Below are 18,591 nucleotides of genomic sequence, written 5' to 3'. Positions count from 1 at the left end.
CATTCTTGGGCTCCTACAACGTAATCTGTTTATCCCCAAAACTTGTTGAGATAGCCTCAAAGATTAGCAGGGGCCTGTTTAAGACTACGTTAGTTTTGGGATTGGCTCTTCTGCCTTACAGATTTGAATCCTATACAATTGTTCTATCCTAGAGATTATGTCAAAGAGCAGCTCATAGGCCAAACAAGCCTAGAAGGGCAGAATTAAAACAGATACTTTTAATCTTAGTCCATGTTGTGTCAAGGATAATAAGTGAGCATCAATACTTTTAGGGGCATGCCCAATAGCAAAGTGAAGCAAAAATACATATATATATATATATATATATATATATATATATATATATATTCCAAATATATATATATATATATATTCCAAAATTAATATAATCTGTAGTTCAACTGAATTCCTCAACTGAGCCACCCTATACCTACATTCTTGCTTATCTTTAAGAACTCAGATGAGCAAATGATAACAATATATCCAACTATTTGATACAATCAAGACAACATTTTTGCTCTGTCTTCTTGCCATCATCAAGCAAACTTTGAATGCATCACCAGTAAGTGCTATATGAAAAGCCTAAGACTGAAGATATTGTAAAGGACATATGGACAGGAATCCAAATTTCAACCCCTGCACTGCACTTGCTAGTTGAAGGTTTGTACAATTTTTGTTTGTTGTTTAATCTCTGAAGCCCTAATTTCTTCCCCTATAAAACAGGACTATTGAACAAGAGTCTCTCTAAAGTATTTTCAGCTCTAAAAATATCGGTTTCTATACTTCTACATGTTATTTCCTCTAGGAATTATATAGACGGGGGAAATAGCAAGGTTTTAGCATCAGAGATACCATGAAATTTTATTTCTTCATTTGTAAATTGACCTATTATAAATGAAAGAATTGGCCATGGCTCTATATAACTGCAGTCATTAAAAGATTTTCCCGGGTCCATCTCATCGTGCTGGATATCCCCTTATTTGTTCACAGCCGTATTCCCATCACGGGCATAGTACCCACCACCTAGGATGAGCTCAGATTATGCGCTGAATAAATAAGACAATGAAGAAACAAAAATACTCATACCCCTGTGGAGTGTTGTCTTTATTTGGCACATGCAAAAATCAGGAGAGAGCACATCCCCACAGCAATTCAATGAAAAGGAGGTCTAAGTCCACCAAATTGTACTTTATGTTCAGTGTGATGCTTCCGACCTTACTCGGGATATTTGGCTTTGCAGGAAGTACCCCGGATGCATTCTGTCCAGAGACACTTTTACCTCGACATTGCTGTTGACCTTTTGAGATGCTGGTACCTCACACCACATGGCTGCCACAGAAGGAGCTATAGGAAGTGAGGGAATCCTAGAGGCAAAACTTGTTTGCAGATGCAAAGCAAAGGATCCTTCTTACCTGTCCACACTAGGAACTCTGCGTTTGCTTCTCTGTGCAAATAAAAATAACACCAATAATGCTTAGCTAAAAATCTGCCTTTCTTGAGTTCTGCTCTCCATTTTGAAACCACCTAGTACCGATACTCAATCATAAACAACACCCTTCCCCCCCCCCACTATGATCAAAAAGTTCAAGAGGTGAAATCCACTGCTCTTTTTTTGTTTAAATGACAATCCACATTTTTATTTCCTGATCAGAAAATTTATGAAGGTGACACGTTAAGTTCTTGTTGCCTTGTTTCATGTCCGATGTCTTCTGAGTCATACATGTATTTATTATATGTCTCAATATGTAAAAAGAAGAAAGAGGAAAAGAAAGAAAAACTAAAAGAAAGGGGGGAGAAATCTCTGTTTCAAATAATGAGCATGTGCACCTTTTTGCCTCAGGCCTTCATACACAATTTAGCCAGGAAGCCAGGGTAGATCATGATTTAGCTTTTGACATCTCCTGCCTTCAGGCCAGGGGAGACTAATACCGATTTCTGACTCTGAGCACGCCACAGGAAAAAAAGTGAGAGAAAGAGAGGCCTTTTATTGACTAAATGATAAAGAGGTTTGTAATGATAAATAACAGTCATTTTATTGTGGAATTCCCCAGAAAAGATGCATTCTGCAGTGTCTGAAGGAGCCTAAAAGCTGAGGTTGGTTCCCTATGGAGCCGAACCTGTTAAACTCCAATTTTTACAGCCAAGGATAGGGGTCACAAATTGCGGGGACCTCTGGCTATTAAAACCATACACGCACACTACGTACCCATGGTTGCAGCCTGTTTCTTGGCTCAAGAAAAATTACCAAGGGCTGGATCCCAGGGTGATTGGTGGAGGGCGTGTCTGTCTGTCAGTCTCCCGTCTGTGTGTCTGCATTCCCTTCTTCAGCCTCCACACACTCGGGTCCTGATGCGATTCAGCAGCTTCTATGCTCAGGCTGCTGGAGAAATCACTGCCAGTTTTGATCGATAGTTTAATTGTAAACTTTGGGAACAATAATGGATAATTTGGCTTGAACCGTCCATTATGAGCAATGTTGTCTAGGAGAAAGCCTTCAAAATTAAACAAGAGTTGGGCCACATTATTGCATTTGTACAACACACCCACAGTTAAATAAATCCCCCTTTACAAATGCTGTCTTGGCATTCTACAGAGTTCAATAAACATAGGCCAAGCAAAGGAGGAAGAAAGAAAAAAAGCAAATAGACCAAAGTGAAAACTACTTCTCTACTCATTTCTTCTGAAACTTGTTGTTGTTTTTTATGATTATTATGATCATTAAGATAATCCCTTTAAGTATTCCTCAAATAATGAAACCTCTAAATACGTGGAGGAATAATTTTTCAGGGGAAGATTTTTTTTTTAATGGAAATTGAGGTCAGTGAAATTTTTAAAAGGTGGCAATTAAGAAAAGGTGAAATTAAGAAAATTAAATAAGTTCTAGAAAAAAATTCCTACAATAGCCGGAATATGGATGGCTACTGTAGAGCGGACTTCTTAGGGAAATACGCGAAATCATTTGGGCGTCAGTTACCTCTTCAAAAAGAAACTCTGTAAGAAACAAGCAACACAAAAAATAGGAAGGGAATTACTTAGTAACACTCAAGGTTTAAAACTCCCAGCCCATGGGCGCCTGGGTGGCTCAGTCGTTAAGCGTCTGCCTTCAGCTCAGGTCATGATCCCAGGGTCCTGGGATCGAGCCCCACATCGGGCTCCCTGCTCTGCGGGAAGCCTGCTTCTCCCTCTCCCACTCCCCCTGCTTGTGTTCCTGCTCTCGCTATGTCTCTCTCTGTCAAAAAAATAAATAAAATCTTTAAAAAAATAAAATAAATAAAACTCCCAGCCCGGAACCAGAGTGTTCCCTGGTCACACAGGATAGGGTTCAACTCTAAAGTTCAGTGGGGGCTTATCCTGATGTCTCACAGGAGCATTTTCCCAAGGAAATACCTAGCAAGAGATTGAAAAATATTACCATGCCAAATAGAAGGAGTCTATAATGTAGGGACAAAGAGAATGGGAGCTTGAGAGACACCTGAGTCCAAGGGTCAGCTCTGTGACTTACTACGTGACTTGGACAAGCTGCTTAAAAAAAAAAAAAAAAAGAAAAAAAAAGGCCTATCCGTGCCTCAGTTTACCCATACTTTAAATGAGGAGAAAAATTAGTATTCAGTTCATGGGGTTATTATGAGCATTAAATAAATTAATTCATGAAAAGCCCTTAAAACAGTAGCAGGCACATAATAACTGCAACTTGAATATTAATTCTAATTGTGATTCCTAAAGCGGGCTGAGTTGTCAGTTTTGGGCAGGCTATTTTAAAATCTTCGTATTTCTAATTACAAAGATTTGATCCTTCCTTTTTAAAAAAAAAAAAGATTTTATTTATTTATTCATGAGAGACAGAGAGAGAGAGAGGCAGAGGGAGAAGCAGGCTCCCAAGGAGCAGAGAGCCCGATGCGGGACTCGATCCCAGGACCCTGGGATCATGACCTGAGCCGAAGGCAGATGCTTAACCATCTGAGCCACCCAGGCGTCCTTGATCCTTCCTTTTGCATGGATAGAGGAGAGATTTTTCCTTTGGTACAATTTTATTTTTCAATCCACGATTAATGCTAACCTTTAAGAGATAGGAAGCAAAGGGTGATGCGTGGTTTGTCTGATACAAGGCACCTCATGTTATTCTCTGAATCCAGTAACGTCACTTGACTAGCATGATAGTAAATTCCCTTGCAGGTCAATAGTAAACTTCAGGCTCCACCACTCCCAGACCCTTATAGTCCATCCTTGTAATCAGCTCTGGGTCACTAAACTTGGTCTTCACACTCAGGGCAGCCCCCAGACCCCTGGATTAATCCCAAGATGAGGAAACCATATGTAAGAGGCTTGGTGCACTTGGATTATAATCACATTCTCCAGAATCAAGTTGACTTGCCTGGAGTCCAGCTTCACCACTATCTCACTGTGTAACCTTGGCCATGGACATAACTACTCTGGGCTCCAGATTCCTTATTTGTCAAATAAGGATAAGGATAACTTCCTCTCAGGACTGTGATAAGGATTTAAAAACAAGTAAGTGAAACATTTAAAAATAGCAGTTGGTTGTTGTTAGGAATAAAATTATATTTTCACTCAGGGGCACCTGGGTGGCTCATTCGGTTCTTGATTTTGGTTCAGGTCATGATCTCAGGGTCCTGGGATCAAGCCCCATGTCAGTCTCTCCACTCAGTGGGGAGTCTGCTTGAGATTCTCCCTCTCCCTCCACCTCTCCTCCCCACTGTCTCTCATTCAAATAAATAAATAAATAAACAAATAAATAAAATCTTTTAAAAAATTATATTTTTACTCAATAAAGTTTTCTTCTAGCCAGCCTCTGAGATAGTGTTTCATTTCTTCTACAACGACTATGCAACATCCTTTGTTTCAAGTTTACCCCATGTGCTCTGCTTCTCCTAATGGGGCTCATGCCTGTGTCTATGCTCTACAATTTCTGGAATGATAATGTCCCCACTGTCCCAGTTTTTGTTTTAAAAAAAGAGAGGCCTGGCTCACTCTTTCTAGAGGTCACGTCATTTGTGCCCCTATAAATCTTTGTCATATGTAACTGATTATAACAGAGACAAACCCTTGGGCGCCTGGGTGGCTCAGTTTGTTAAGTGACTGCCTTTGGCTCAGGTTATGATCCTGGAGTCCCAGGATCGAGTCCCGCATCAGGCTCCCTGCTCAGCGGGGAGTCTGCTTCTCCCTCTGACCTTCCCCCTCTCATGCTATCGCTCTCTCAAATAAATAAATAAAAATCTTTAAAAAGTAAGAGAGACAAACCCATGTTGCCCTTATAGTGCTTGGATAAATAAAGGTGAGGATCCTTGGCTACTGATGGTCAAAATACATGTGGAAGATAAGTCTCTAGCTACAAAGAGCTACCATGAAAAACTGAATTATGTTCAGGAGAGGGTCACCAACATGAGAAAAGGTCTGGAAACCACACTATCTATGGAGACATTATAAAGAGAAATAGGAGAAACTTGGATGGGAGTTTATAGCTATCTTAAAGGGCTGTGATGGAGAAAAGTAGATAGATGTAATTATGGTCGGAAGCAATACCAATAGAAAGAAAAACATCTTTCTGACACTTAGAGCCTTAACATCAATGAAAATTCTGCCCCAGAAAGAAGATAGAGTCCTGTTCTTAGAGAGTGCTTGCTGTGCCAGCACACAGGCTGAAGTCCAGAGTATTATTTTAAAGAGAGATGTGAGATTAGATAATCCCAAATTCTATTCCAATGCTCAAACTTTATGATCTGACCATGCTTCAGGGAATCAGTGCCTGAGAGCACTTTGCCAAGTCTCAGCAGAGAGTCCTGTAAAATGAATTTGACATCTAGGGACAAGGAGCATGCAAATATCTTCTCCATTTTTTAGAGTCCCCAGCAATGGCTTGGGTATAGACATTTTCTTCCTGGACCATCACAAGGTGAAGGGGGCAAGGTGACACCAACGTGCATGGAAATCAAAATAAGAGCTTCTGATTGATTCTGTAAAATGTTCCTCTATGCCAGGCAATTGTGACCTCAAAAACATCATCATTTTCATTAAAATTTACATCACAAATATAACCTCACTCTAAGAGTCTATATGCAGAATAAATTATGAAATCATTCCATAAACTATTTCAAATACACTTCCAACTTGAGGACTCTTAAAAAATCTCCTTTGTTCTATTTGAGAAAATCCTCACTCCAATACTTATTTTTCTTCCTTCCTCAAAGCTCTCTTTCTGTTATTTAAGAGCATGAATCTTCCCATTGACAGAGATATCAAATGCCTTCCATAACCAGATTTAATCTTAGAATATCTTCCTCTCTTCTTCTCTTTGTAGACATTTGATTTAGCATCACCCACACCGAGACTCAGAATGGATAAGCTATTCTTTGCATTGCTATTGACAAATACTTACTTGTTATTGCAATAGACTATGACAATAAGTTATTTGCTATTGACCAAATTTTGACAGTGCCATAAAATATTTTAACTTGAACTGACACAGGAGTAGATGATCACGCAGTCATTCCTTCTAAATAGTACCCAGGGGTGCCTAGACACTCTTTTCCCAGAATAAAGAACCCTCCAGGGATTTGAGATGAAGGACCATTACTAACAAAATGTAACTATTCTGTAAGGTTTTTATGAAACACGTGGTATTAAAAACGTGTGTAAAATTAGAATGTTTGCAAGCATGCCCTGCTGTTCTTGATCTTTTATAAGACAACAAATTAAGGTGCTCACTCTAAGAATGTTTGCTAAAAATACTTCTACATGGCCTCCTTACTTGAGTGATTGACACATTTGTGAATCTAGCAAATTAAATCTGTAGTCAAAAGTCTTCAACCTGCATTCAACCAAACAGCAGCCTAGTGAACATCCTCAAAGCTGCTTGGCAATGCAGTTTTGGGGTTGAATAAATGTCTTGGCTTTTATTTATAAATGCTGTACTTTTCCTTCTTTAAGTTAGAATTTTGGAAATCTGTTGATTTGATTTTTTTTTTCCCAACAGTGAGTTAAAACTGCCAGGTCATTTAAGTTTTAGTTTGTTTTGTAATTAATTGAGCTTAGTTAAGGTAGACCTCTGAGATATTCTTTTTCTCACTTCTCCCCTTTCCTCTGGAACTTGAAATCCCTTAAGTCTCTATTGGCTCAGGTTTGATGGCCACTTCCTCTGAGCTACAGAAACTGTCATATCTGAGGACATCTCCTAGAATAAAATAAATGTCTGCACAGGTCACACACGGGCATGCTCATGGAGTCTCATGTTCCAGTCACTGGGATGAAACAGAATTTTGTCCTCATCTTGGTCATGGGCATTTCAAAAGGAAATTAAGCTTTCGATATTTTAACCTCAGTTTCTTGATCACAAAATATCTTTTCTGGAGATAATTGTGCTCAGGTACTAAACATTGTATATACATTTGATCAAAAACAAGTATGTCACAAATACTTTAGTGATAGCCATTGGATACTATGACTTAGAAAGATAAGTATTTAGCCAGACACGGAGCTCTTGAGTGTTATCTTCTTTTAAACCTTCTGTTGGTTTTTCTCACTCTGGTTGGGAAAAGAATATATTTACGCTCACACTTAAATATTCCCCAAAAGAGGGGCTGAGTATCACGCTACATCTAAGTTTGGACAAGTTTTGATTCAGTGAGATTTCTCCCTGGCCCTATTCACTTTCTTTTTATGTATCATTCTACACTTTTTGAGCTTCTGTCCTTCTTTCTTCCTACATTCCCTAGACATCTACCCTTCACTCCCATTTGGTAACTTCTTTAGCTTCTTCCTTTTTTTTTTCTTTCCTTCTTTCCAGACTACTTGGAATTTCTCAAGAAAAGTATAGATTCTCTCCCACCAAAATGCACATAGCCCAAAACCCTGTGGACAACTTTTGGATATTTACAAACACCAAAGATGCCTTGATGGCCAAAAATCTATTCTCTCTACAGAAAGTCTGCTATGACCAGAGACCTCATAGAAATTCATAGTGAAGTCCAATTACTGCTAAAGGAGCATCACAGAGATCATACAAGTAACATCAAAGAGTTTCCTGGGGAACACTAAAATATAAATATATTACAAAATAATTAGCTCCCAAAATTTCCTGGGGTCCAACAGACTGCTTCTTGAGTCAATAAAGCATAAAAAAGGAAGTATTATCACCAGAAAGGTTAATTTCATTTTATTCACTAAGTGTATACTGTGTGCTGAGTTGTTGAGAAATGTGGATAATGTGGCCTTTTCTCTTAGGGAGTCTCAGTCTAAAGGGGGTGATTGATGAGTCATTAGGTAATTTTTCTTCCTTGTAAGGGCTTTGATAGAGAGGTGCTGGGAACACCAACACACCCAGGAGGGCTCAGGGATGGCTCACTCAGGTATGAGTACTAGTAAAAGTTACCTTAGTGCCATAGACTGAATATTTGTATTCCCCCCAAATTCACATGTTAAATTCTAAGGCCCATGTAATGGTATTAGGAGATGGGAGCTTTGGAAGGTGATTACATCATGAGGGTGGAGCCCTCACAAATAGGATTGGTGCTCTTATAAAAGAGCCCCCAGAGAGCTCCCTTGCCCCTCTGACATATGAGGACACAGAGAAGGTGGCCATCTATGAACCAGGAAGCAAGCTTTCACCAGACACTGAATGTGCTGGTACCATGATCTTAGACTTCTCAGCCTTCTGAACTGTGAGAAATAAATTTCTGTTGTTTGTTTATAAGCCACCCAGCCTATGGTATTCTGTTAGAGAAGCCCGAACAGACTAGGACAAGGGAATGAGGAGTGCCTGTGTGTATTGGGGAAGGAATGAGCATGGAGAAAGAAGGAAAAGTAAGTCCAATACCTTACAGTGTGAAACAACACGCTGTCCTAAAGAGCAAACAACTGAATTTGCAATTACTAGAGAACCAGGTTTGAAAGAGGTAGAGGTGGGAAATAGGAGGAGATATTTTGACAGGGGATTCTATTTCACATTAAAGTCTTGAAAAGTTAAAAAGGTATAATGTGGTGTCATTTGTGAGATTTTAAGGAGGCAAATGGCATAATCAAATTTACACTTTACTTGCCTGTCCCTGTGTGTGAGATCCACGTGAAAGAGACCATATTGGGAACATAAAAATGAGGAAAAGACAGATGCAAAACAGTTAGCTCTCACTAGGAAATGTTGCTTTTACATCTTAACTCATCACAAAGAACTACATGTGTGTGTGTGTGTGTGTGTGTGTGTGTGTGTGTGCGCGCGCGCATGCGCTAGAAAAGAATGCGCTTGGAAATACAAAGCAAGTTTCTTTTCCTTTCCTTCCTTCAGCTTCAACTGAAATCTTGGACCTAAGTTCTTGTCCTTTTCTTTTTTCTTTTTTCTTTTTTTAATGTTTAAAGCAGCTAAACATCCTTGACAGAAACAGCTTTGATGTGTAATGTTCCATGATTTAAATAACGGCTTTCTTCCACATTTACACAGAACTTTTCTGAGAAGTGGCAATTACAGGATTATCCACTACTTCAAACATGAATTCTTTGAGCATTGCTCCAGCCTTTCTTTGTTTAGTTAGTAATTATGTTTTTAAGACACCTTCACTTTGCTTCACTTTCTGAGTAATGGGTGCTGGGATTTAATGTTTTTTTCTTCTCCAAATGTTTAATATAAAGTTGGATTTGTGCCATTCTGGGAATCCTGACCAGAACACAATTTACCTTCTGAAGTTTAATCATACTGTCCAATAAGATGAATCTTCTAAGTTGACTATCTCTGAAAATAAGAGAAAAACTTAGCCTCTTCACGAGGAAGAAAGAATGAACACAAACATAGAAGCCCTTTAAATTAATAGAATATTATAGGACAACAGGTTGATATCCTATGAATATCCCTCTTGAATGCCCCACAGGGCTCCTCAAACCTCTCCAAGTCACTTCCAGTCAAGACCTAGAGCACCTTTTTGTTTATTTTGTTTTGTTTTTAAATTTTTTACTTTGAATGGACTACAGATTCAACAAAGTTGCAAAATAATACAGAGAGGTTCCATGTACACTCTTACCCAGTTTTTGTCAATAGTAACACACCTTACATAATTATAGTACCATATTAAAACCAGAAAATTGACATTGGTACAATGTATGTGCATGTGTTCTATTCCATTCTATCATATGTGTACATTCCTAAAACCACCATGCAATCAAGACACAGAACTGTCCCATTACCACAAAGATGTCTCTCCTGCCAGAGCTTTATAGCCACAACCAACCCCTACCACCCAATATCTCTAAGCTTGGACAATCACTAATCTCTATCTCTATCTCTATAATTTTGTCATTTCCACAATGTTATAATGGAATCCTATGTGTATATCAATTTATATGACTTTCTAAATTTGCGTTTTCCACTCAACATAACATCCTTGAGATCCACCCAGTTTGTTAGTTATCAATAGTGCATTCTTTTTCTGTTTTCTTTATAAATAGAAGTTGTTTTTTACAGAAATTTCAGGTTCCCAGGAAAATTGAGCAGAAAGTATAGAGTTCCTATATATCCCATGCCCCCACATATGCAAAATTTGCCCCACTATCAATATCCCACACCAAAGTGGCACATTTGTTACAATCAATAAACCTACATTAACATTACTATCACCCAAAGTCCATACTTTACAGGAGTCGTACTCTTGGAGTAGTACATTCAATAGGTTTTGACAAATGTATCAGGTCTGTATCTAAATTAATTTTTTTGCACAGGAAGGTACAGTTATTCCTGCACCATTTGTTAAAAAGACCATCTTTTCTTTATTGTATTGCCTTTGCTCTTTTGTCAAAGATCAGTTCATCATATTTATCTAAGTTTATTCCTAGGCTCTCTATTCCATTCCATTGATCTATTTGTCTATTCTTTCACCAATATCACATTGTCTTAATTGCTATAGCTTTATGGTCAGTATTGAAGTTGGGTAGTATCAGTCCTCCAACTTTGTCTTATTTAATATTATGCTGACTTGCCCTTCCATACAAACTTTAGAATGAGTTTGTTGAAATTCATTCACAAGATAACTTGATGGGACTTTAATTGGGACTGTGTTAAACCTACAGAACAAGTTGGAAAGAACTGACATCTTGACAATATTTAGTCTTCCAATCCATGAACATGGATGTCTCTTCATTTATTCAGGTTTTTTTTTTTTTATTTATTTTATCAGTGTTGTAGGCTTACTCATACAAATATTGTATATATTTTGCTAAATTTATTATAAGTATTTGATTTTTAAGGGTGCTAATGTAAATGGTATTGTGTTTTTAAATTCACATTCTTACCTATTCATTGCTGGCCTAAAGGAAAATGATAGACTTTTGTATATTAATCTTGTTTCCTGTGACATTGTTATAATCACTTATTAGTTCCAGGAGGTTTTTTTGTTGTTGTTGATTCTTTTGGATTTTCTACATAGGCAATTTTGTCATTTGCAAATGAAGACAACTTTATTTCTTCCTTATCAATGTGTATACTTCTTATTTCTTTTTCTTATCTTATTACATTAGCTAGGACTTCTAGTACTATGTTGAAAAGGAGTGGTGAGAGGATATATACATGCCTTGTTTCTGATCTTAGTTGGAAAACTTCTAGTTTCTCACCATTAAGTATGATGTTAATGGTAAATTTTTTGTAGATGTTCTTTATCAAGTTGAGGAAGATCCCCTCTTTTCCAGGTTTGCTGAGTTTTTTGTCATGAATGGGTATAGGATTTTGTCAATTGCTTTTTCTGCAGCTATTGATATAATAATGTGATTTTTCTTCTTTGCCTATGATGGAATTACATTAATTGATTTTCAATTGTTGAATCAACCTCTCATATCTGAGATAAATCCCACTTGATCATGGTATATAATTTTTATACATTTTTATGGGCAATTTGCTAGTATTTTGCTGAGGATTTTTGCTTCTAACTTCATGAGAGACATTGATCCGTAATTTTTTTTCTTGTATTATGTTTTTCTCTTTCTTGATATTAGGGTTATACTGACCTCATAAAATGAGTTAGAGAGTATCCTTTCTTGCTTCTATCTTTTGAAAGAGATTGTAGGGAATTGGTATAATTTCTTCCTTAAATGTTTGGTAGAATTTACCAGCACACTCATCTGTGCCTTGTGCTTTCTTTTTGGAAAGCTATTAGTTATTGATTTAAGTTTCTTAAAGACATAGGCCTATTGAGATTGTCTATTTCTTCTTGTTCAAATTTTGGTGGATTGTGTCTTTTAAGAAATTGGTCCATTTCATCTATGTTATCAAATTTATGGGCATAGAGTTGTTCACTGTATTCTTTTATTATCCTTTTATTGTCCATGGGATCTATAGTGATGTCCCTTCTTAGATTTCTGATATTAATAATTTGTGTCATCTCTCTTTCTTGGCCTGGCTAGAGGCTTATCAATTTTATTGATCCTCTTTTGGGCAGTTTTTTAAGCAAAACCTTCTGCTTGACTATATTATTGGGAAAGACTCCCTCCATCTCAGTTTCTTACAAAACAGTACATATGGTCATCAGATGTCAGGCAGCCTCCACAAAATGACAACATTGAATTGCAGTTAGCATTGCATGTGAAAGCCTCCTTCTATAGGAAAAACCTGTCAAACATTCACAAATATATTCTCTCATACTTGATGATATTTCAGTAAAAATAATAAGTAAGGTAAAGAAGAGGAACTATGCCACAGTATTATGTTAATGGCTATGACTAGTAAATAACCACTACCTCTTCCACACTTCAGTTAAAGACCCTAGATGCATGACTATTAACATTAACAGGACACTGCATTTTAAAGATCATGGATAACTATTTGAATATAATATGAAGCTGCTATGAACCAAATACTCTTGCTATTTAGAAGCCTAGTAACTTCTACTAGATTAGACACACCTAGGATTTTTAAATTTTTGCTTTCATTTTTATAAAAGAGCCGAAGGCTTTATACCTGCATGGAGCACTGGGTGTTATAAGAAAACAGTGAATTGTGGATCACTACATCAAAAACTAATGATGTACTGTATGGTGACTAACAAAACATAATAAAATAAAATAAAATTTTAAAAAAAGAAAAAGAAAAACACATACATGCACATTCACATATGCAAAGAAAAAAACAAAACAAAACAAAAAAAACCCAAACAATCAGGAGGCTTGCTTCAGTATGGCTGAAGTAAAAATTATGGAAAACTTCAAAAAACTTCAATTGTTCCATTTTCACTTACTAAGAAAAGAAAAATATGTCTATAAATAGATGTGTTGGAAATAATAGTGGAGATAGACTTTTGTTAATAAATTATCTTCAGAAAATTCAAAGAAACAATCAATAGAAAATAAGAAATCTATTTTATTCAACTGATTATACTTGAATTATATGCCATTAGAGAGCACTAATAAATAAAATAATATTTGCCTTTGATAAATATGTTTGTATATCACTAGTTCTAAATTTCATTTAGTAACACAAATCCAGTTAGCATTTTTATGGATAAAAACAAAATCAAAAACCAAGCTCTGAGTAGATTATAGGTACAAAACAGTTCTTAAATTACTTAAGTTTTTCTTTGTAATTAAAAAAAGTCTAAAGTAATTAAATCATAAATTCTGCTAATAGCCCTCTTCAGTCTGGAGTTAGAATGATGTGGAAACACACACACACACACACACACACTTACACCCTACACCAAAAGTCAAGGTTCCTGAATGCTGGTCTCAGCTCAGTCACATTTCCCTGGCTCTCTGTCTTCTTTGTCTATAAAAATAAGGAGATCGAATTGCATGATCATCAGTCCCCATTCAGATCTCAATTAGTTAGGATTTTATGCCACCATCTATAATACGAAATAAACCTAGTCCTCAAATAAGGAGAAAAATAAATATGCATAAGCATGCCTCTATAGAACACTCAGAAAATAGTAAGATTTTTTAAAGTTTTATTTTAAAATAAATTCAGAGTGATAGAAAAATTGCAAAAGTAGCATGGAGAATCCTCATATACTCTTCATCTAGCTTTTCCTGATGTTAACATACTGCAATCAAAACTAAGAAATTAATATGGGTACAATACTATTCACTGAACTATAGCTTTTATTCAGATTTTACCACTCTTTCCACTGTTGTCCTTTTTCTGTCTCAGGATCCAATGAGATGTGGTTATGTCTCCTTAGTCTCTTCCAGTGTCCAAGTCTCTCAATCTTTTTTTGTGTTCTATAACCTTAACATAGTTTTTTGAAGAGTACTGATAGTGTATTTTGCAGAATGAATCCTAGTCTCGCATCCCTGAGTTTGGGTTTATTTGATGTTTTCTTATCACCACATTAAGATTATACATTTTTGGCAAGAATGCCATGCAATTGATGTGTCCTCAGCATATCATATTAGAGGTACATGATGTTGATGTGTAATCTGTGTTTTTAATGTTTTGACATATAGATAACTTTTATACTCTTCCAATAGATTCTGAAGCTTAGATGTAAATACATTTTATTATTAATTTTTTGATTAAACAATAAAAATATGAAATTATACTGCTCCTAAATCTGAGTAAGCACAAAGAATAGATAAACTCGTTATTCCTTCTCTTAGAAGGATGTTTAAACATGGAAAAGAAGGATCAGGAATTTAAAAGAGATGGGAAGGTGCTTTTAAACTCACAAAACTAATATGAGATTTCTTTGTATGGGAAACAATTATATTTGTGGCTAAATGCATAGTCTACCAAAAGCTTCTTGGAAATAGAAAACGAATGGCAAAATAGAAATGTGAGTTAGGTATATTTGTGAAAGGATACTCTCTTAATGATTTTCCATTTAAAAGATAATGTGGGGGGGGCACAATGTTTCTATTTTCCATTTAATAACCTAAAGAGCAAACCTCCTACAAGAAGCTCTTTAATCTGAGTAACGTTATGTATTTATGTTCAAGAAGAAACCCCAATGTTCTCTCTGATTCCTTTTTGCTTTGTCTGTGTTTTTTATCATATTTATCTTTTTTGATGCAAATCTTAGTCAAAAATAGAATGGGAAACCAGAAAACCACAGGTATAAGGATGGTTGTTAATCCAACAGATATTTTCTTTTGCAAATTACTCAGAAAAGATGAAAAAAACTTTTTTTGTCTTCCTACCTCCCTCCCTTTCCTTCCTTCCTTCTTTCTTTCTTTTGCTTTCTTTCTTTTTCTTTCTTTCTTTCTTTCTTTCTTTCTTTCTTTCTTTCTTTTTCTTCTTCCTTCTTTCTTTCTTTATTTCTCTCTTTCTTTCTTTTTTCCTTCCTTTCTTTCTTTCTTTCTTGTTGTTATTTCAAGAGCAAAGAAGGTGACTTTTGACTCTCCACTGTCCTGTTCTGACTACCTTGGAGGCATTGTGTTCAGGTCTGGGTGCCTGAATTCAATAGATCTTTGACCAACAAAATTCTGAGTAACAGTTAAACATTTTAAGGGTATTTAATAGGAGATGGAAAAAGAGTGGAAATATAATAGTCATTTCTAAATATCTGAAGCATTGTCAGGTGGGACAGAGGTTAGATGAATTCATTAAGACCCTTGGAAAGCAGAACAAAAACCAAGCAGGTGAAAATTACAGAAAGGAAGATTTTGTCTGAAAATATGTCTGGCTTTCAAAGGAGATGGTACATTTCCCATCATTAGAAATATAGAGGAAATGAAGTGACCTCTTATTACAAATGTTGTGGTGAGTACTCATACATCTATTAAGGTTGAAATAATCTTGATGTTTCCTACTAAATCTAAGACCCTATATGTGTAAAATGGTTATGTAAAGTATATTAAATATTTTAAATGCTTTAATGGTGCTCTTTTATTTAAAAAGTCCTCAGTCCAGGACTTTATAAATTGATGAATGAAGCCTTTCACGATATATGAAATTCTCCTAACTTCTTTATTTTGGACCTCAAGATTTTACCAGTCATGTGTATAGAATGTGATGGATAGATGATAGCTAGATAGATGATAGATGATAGATAGATAGATAGATAAGTAGATAGATAGATAGATGATAGGTAGATAAAGAGAGTTTTTCGGTTACATATATATATATATATATATATATATGGTTTTTCAGGCTAATAAAGTAAATGAAGCAATCAAAACACTGAAGATTATAATTTCTACTTCACATAGCTTTATGTTACAGTTTTTGTTGTTGAAGCAAGTGTTTTTCCTAAATAAAGACTTGTATTGTTCATAACCAAATGTATTTATGATAAGCTCTAGAAGGGTTCAAAGAAAGTTAATTTTTTTGTGAGAACCCTACCCTATTCACATGTAAATTTATTTTATTTCTATTGTTTTCAAATGGTCACATACTGGTTCCCTGTGTCTTCCACTTTCGTTTCTGGAAAACGAGCTGTCGGAGAACACAAACAAATAGGGCTGATATGGAAAACATAAGAATGGCAGGGGACGGGGGAGAAAGGCCACTGTCCTCCAAGTTGTTATTCCAACCTTTGAGTTTTTTGTTTCCTCATTTATTGAGGATGGGTAAGAATGAGACACAGAGCTGCCCTACCAGGGACAAGCATTGTCCAAACAATTAAAAGAGTATGATCTGATCGGGGCCAGGGCTTAAATTAAAGAAAGCCAAAAAAGGAATATAGATTACAGCAGATACTTAATGCATCAGCAATATACTATATATCAAAACTGGTGAATACTAGTGGGACATATAAAGCAGTGGAAAATGAATCAGCTTACAAAGAAGGGAAGATAACCAGGAGAACTTCTCCCAACAGTGCAAGAGGCAAGGGCTTCTAAAACTGAAATGTTCAGTTACAGGGTCCTGGTACAAATATTTAAATGAGGAGGAAAAAGGGCGGGGCTATAACTCAGCTTAATATGTCTCATGTGTCACCAAAGCTTATCTTACCCATATCTCCCATCTACGGGACTATGTTATAATGAAGGTAATGACAATGACAGTCATGATGACTAACAAACAAATTAATCAATAAACCTAGATATGCCCATGGGAGTGGGCTTCCCATTTGAGCATCTTTTCTTAATGGTGCCATAGAAAAAATTAAAATGCTTCCATAGTACACTCCTACAAGAAAGAAGATGAAACTTTAGACTAAGGATCCATTTCCAATGACTAGTGTGGGGATTAGTAAGATATTTATGTCTTCGGGTTTCAGAGGATACTATGCACCAGAAAACATTTATTAAGCACCCTAAAGATACCTGACTTCCCCCAATCTGTCTCCAAGCCATGACCAGAAGTACCATTCAAAGCTTGGAACTGATGATGCTCTCCTCCCAGTTCAAGGCTTCAAAGCCCTTCTCCAGCCTCATCTCTTACACTGTCTCTTTCATACTCTATTATCCATGTTTTTTGAATTTCTTGTGTGTTTCCTTGAACATGACCTCTCACCTTGACACGTTTTCACTACCTGTGCCCTCAGTATGTGATGATTCCTTTGCTTTCTGCATGCCTCCCACTTACCTTTTTAAGTTTCTGTCTAAATGTCCCTTTCCAGACTTCCCTAGACTCTCAACTTGATTAGATAGGCTTCATGTCCTCCTGAAGTGCCCCATACTTCTCCTATAAAACCATCTACCATTTTATTATTGGCCCTGTTTATTTGTCTCTCTTCCCTGGTAAAATGTAAATTCTATGACAAATGGAATTAAAGCACCCAGCATAGGGCTCGGCCCATAATTGGGATACAAAAAAATATTTGTGGAAAGAAGGAACAAATGAATTGAGAAAAGAAATAGAGAATATAAGTGGCCAGTGTGGGAACAAGTAAGTTGGCTACACAGCTGAGTATCTTTCCTTATCCATATGTAACATATTACCCTCTTTCCTGGAAATTTAGCTACATGAGTGATCCTTCTTGCAAACAGAGAAATGGAGGGAGAATGCTTGGTGCCTCTTGGAAATGATAAAATTAATTAGTGGCAGAGATGGGTAAGGGACACATATCTCCAGATACTTTCTGCCCCTCTCCCCAAATTGAGATTTATTTTAGTCATGCTGTCACAGACAAGAACACCATACACTAGACTAAGTTCCCCCCAAAAGAAAGAGGAAAGATATTAAATGGATCAATAAAGAAGCAAGATATAAGTGTACTTTCTCTAGAGGCTTTCCTTTCATTAACTAACTTACCAAGGAAAAGTATTACACAAATAATCCATGGGTGTAAAATGATTCTGGTGCTTCAAGTCCTCTGCAAAGGAGTGAATTTGCCTAGAGGCATCTCCAGATTAACCTATCCATACCACGTTCCTCCAATGGAATTGGATGCATCAGAGGAAATAGACATGCCCGAAACCTGATTTTCAATCTCCCGATAGTTGATCAGATTTCTGGCATCATCATGTTTTTGTAATTAAGCAGAATAGGCTTGCTCATACTTAATAACTAAAAAGAGACAGCTTCTCTAGTTTCAGAACACTGTGTCCTCAATTTAACAGGCCTGACCCTGGTGCGAAACAAGAGGTGAGCACTCTGGTTTGCATAAAGCAAACCACACACTGCCCTCTGGCCTTGCTCTGCTGAGACTGAAAAGATCTTATCAACCCTTTTCAGATTATCCACTCCATAGGACGTTGGGCACTCTTCCATTTCCCATTTCC

At 36.6% G+C, this 18,591-nt stretch overlaps 1 pseudogene; it reads right to left on the bottom strand.

Moving 5' to 3' along the window:
• LOC118555718 (protein PIMREG pseudogene) overlaps positions 1-2,210 on the bottom strand; it is a 120,609-nt pseudogene extending 118,399 nt beyond the window's left edge.
• Between the last annotated feature and the right edge of the window lie 16,381 nt (positions 2,211-18,591).

The sequence above is a fragment of the Halichoerus grypus genome, chromosome 9, assembly GCF_964656455.1.
Source record: "Halichoerus grypus chromosome 9, mHalGry1.hap1.1, whole genome shotgun sequence".
NCBI lineage: Eukaryota > Metazoa > Chordata > Mammalia > Carnivora > Phocidae > Halichoerus > Halichoerus grypus.
The sequence above is the reverse complement of the archived record's forward strand: the minus strand, read 5'-3'. Positions and strand labels throughout refer to the sequence as shown.